Here is a 3,490-nt window from a genome sequence, read left to right as displayed (position 1 = left end):
AGGAGTGGTACTAAGTCAGTCTCTTTTACAGGGTAAACCATTTATCCCACAACACCACTGATCCACTGTACGAAATTCTTGTCCTTTGTACATCTACAGGGGCTCTCAAGTATGATTCCGCTCCGTCTCTTACAAAAGTTGAATTGTTTGCTGCTGCCTGCTGCAAGTGATCACTCCGAGGATGTGAACTGCTTTATCTTGAGATCCCTTTCTCTATAAACATAGTGCGCTCTCCCAGTGCTTGTTTTGGCTCTGCCCCGGTATCTCCTGCATTCCACTGGCTTTCAGAGGAAGAGTTGGTAATCTGCTCTTCCCAAATGATGGTCACAGAGGTTTAGCCGGAAGGGCTCAAACTGTATGTTCATTAACATTTCAATTATTATTTGAAAACTGGTGCAGGGAAGTGCCCTTTTTGACATGGTCATCCTTACTTTGTGCCTGGTATTTGATGTGATTACGACTGGAAGTGCACTGGGTTCCTGCTAAGCAGGCAGCCAGTGCCAGATCTCTTTCCCAAAACTGTGCAATTGTTTTCCCCAATTGGCAATACCTTTAGTACACTCTGAAAGCCTCTAGTAAATGGTACCCCTGATACCTAGGGCCCGAGGTACTAAAGATGGTCCCCAAAGGAATTGTGCCACCCTAAGGGACCCCTCACCAAACTCATGCCAACTACCACTTCAGGCGGTGTGTCTTGGTGCAGCCAAAAGTGAAAACACAAACTGATACACATCCCAGTGTTTCATGCCATCTAACATTGCATGTAATATTCGTAATCTACCCCTGCAGCAGGCCTTACAGCCCTAAGGTAGGGTGCATTCTATCCCATTAAATATAGCAAGACACCTTTATGACCATAAATTCAAAAGCTTCTTCCAAAAGAATGGAGAACCTCTTCCCTACTTTGCTGTTCAACTAATGAACTGGATTCCTAGTAACCATTCTATTTTGTGGGTCAACAAGCAAATCATAAAGCGATCTATTTAGAAAATAATCAATATACAATTCATCAATTCATTGGAAATGGATTTTTACTTCATAGTTATTTCATTTTTCTTTTGTTTTTTATATATATATATAGAGATGCCTCAATCGAAGTACGTGCATTTATACTTTACATATTCATACATGAAAGAAGGGGTGCATTTGCTATATACAGTGCGTAAATCAAAAACACTTGTACAAAAACAGTGTGTGTAAAGAATCAATGGGTCCTACTACATTATGCTCATAAATCAGGATGTTGTCTACTTGTCCCAGACACTGTATCAATACATGGTCCAAGGAAGTGGGGTCTAGGTCAGAGAACGCTTTTGAATGTCTAGTCGGTGTTTACACCACTGTTAATTGATTAAACTTTTCAGTTCTTAACATTGTCTTCGCTTTGGATGAAGATATTAATTTAGGTAATACCACAAATACCGGTATCATAAATGTAATTGTTCATACATTTTGTTTTAGGAATTTGTATGGCGCAGACCTCTGCAAAAGCAGGAGGATGCATTACATAACCTGTAACATCAGAACATGAACAATTTGAGAGAGCTAATAGAGAGGAGAGAGGGAGCAAATTAAACATGAAGGTATATTATGAACGGTGGCTAAACTCTTTGGAAAGAACACGTTGGTGTAGGGTCTTTGATTAGCTGAAGGGGTAACATTAAGATACATTCTGAAAAGATGGGTCATTAGGACTTTCTGGAAGGATCAGTCCAGATTCATCATCGGGTCTATTACTTAAGTGTCTTGTCCTCCAAGGGATTTACCGACCTGTAGCAGGAGGGAGACTGTCTGGGCATTGACAGTGGTAGGTAACTTAAAATTATTTCATCGCCAGTGAGGAGACTTTTAATATGATGAAACTGGATAGGGATAAGCTTAAAAACGGTTTGGTGTATAGGTGGGTAAGTTACTTATCCACTACACCTTTGGATTAGGTTGACATGTTTCTGCCAGTTTGTGCCCTAATGGGTCTAGCGGCCTTCATCAGGACCATATTGTGGAAGATCTAGATTTGTAGGATACTTCCCTGGTAATCTAGAGGAGCATATTATCTCACCAGTCTTCGTCTCAGAACACACTAAGCTCTTGAGTGTTCAAGGACGCCATTACTAGTGGCGTTTATTTATAGTGTGAATTATAATAAACTCCAATCGCGTCAGCCCCGACAACACTCAATATGAGAATCATACATGATTCTTACATTAAGGATAATAATGTCTACATCACAGACCGCCATGAATAACAAATGAGCCATATCCAGAGGAGAAATGTATTCTTTACACACTGCATACAGTATTAGCCATAAAAGAATTATATTCTGTTCGAACATTATGATTTTGAGTAGCATGGAGCAATGCCAATTTGAGTTTATTATAATTAACAAGATATCTAAACCCCACTAAAAATGGCCTCATTGAACACTCGAGCGTCACATTGTGTGCATAGGAGAAGATGCGTTGTATTATATAATTTTGTTTTCTTTTCCCCTTTTGATTTTCTTCACAGCTATGGGCCAAAAGCAGCGCCTATTACTCCTTCCCATCTAGAGCGCAGTGTGCTCTGAGACTAAGACTGGTGAATAAATATACTCCTCAATATTACCATAGAACTATTCTACAAATCTAGGTGTTCCACAAAACGGACCTGAAGAAGGCCACTAAACCTGTTTGGTCACAAACTGGCTGAATCATATCGACCTAATCGAAATGTGTAGTGGATAGGTAACTTACCCCCATATACATTGAACCATTTGTAACCTAGAATTTTAAAAAAATACTAAAGGCCAAGAAGGACGTATTCTAGGTTTTATAATTAAGACCCACAAGTACTTTTCCAAACCCTTGCTGCTATTGCTGGGCTATTTATAAAAGAGCTTTTGAATACCTTAGAGGGCATTGCCTTTTAGACAATCGAATTTTACCCCTGAAAGCTGGCGTCATTTCACATTCTCAGCACTGCAAGTCAGTACGTGCACAATTTCACAGGTTCTCCGTAAAAAAGAGGGCACACATGAGATGATGACTGATAAAAAAGAACCCCACAAAACAGTGTGGTTGGGACAAATGGGTGTACCAGCTCCCTCTTAACTATCTGGGGGCTTAGGACAATGGCGGTCGGCGGACCTCCCAGATTGCTTGACACCAGTAATTTAGGAAATCGGAGGCTGGGTTTTAATACTAGACAGTACGGTCTGCGAAAACTTAACTTCACTGGTGCTAACCAGTGCCCGTGGCTGCAGATGGCGGTCACCGCACTCATTTCTGGAAATCGGGACTTCCCTTTCCTCATCAGGTTTTTATCCAGAGCAAGGCGGAAAGGGAAAACTAAGTCGAAAGATCCTTTTTTAAGAAAAAACTGCGTAATGTAAATAAGGCTCATGTAACAGTGCTTCCTGGCCTTCCTCTCGCCATTGTCCCTGGGGACTAAACCAGGGCGCAGATTGTCGAAAAGTTGGGGTTGCTTACAATAAGTAGGCCATTTAAGAAAT

This window comes from Lissotriton helveticus, chromosome 3_1, assembly GCF_964261635.1.
Source record: "Lissotriton helveticus chromosome 3_1, aLisHel1.1, whole genome shotgun sequence".
NCBI lineage: Eukaryota > Metazoa > Chordata > Amphibia > Caudata > Salamandridae > Lissotriton > Lissotriton helveticus.
This window is presented reverse-complemented; position numbering follows the sequence as displayed.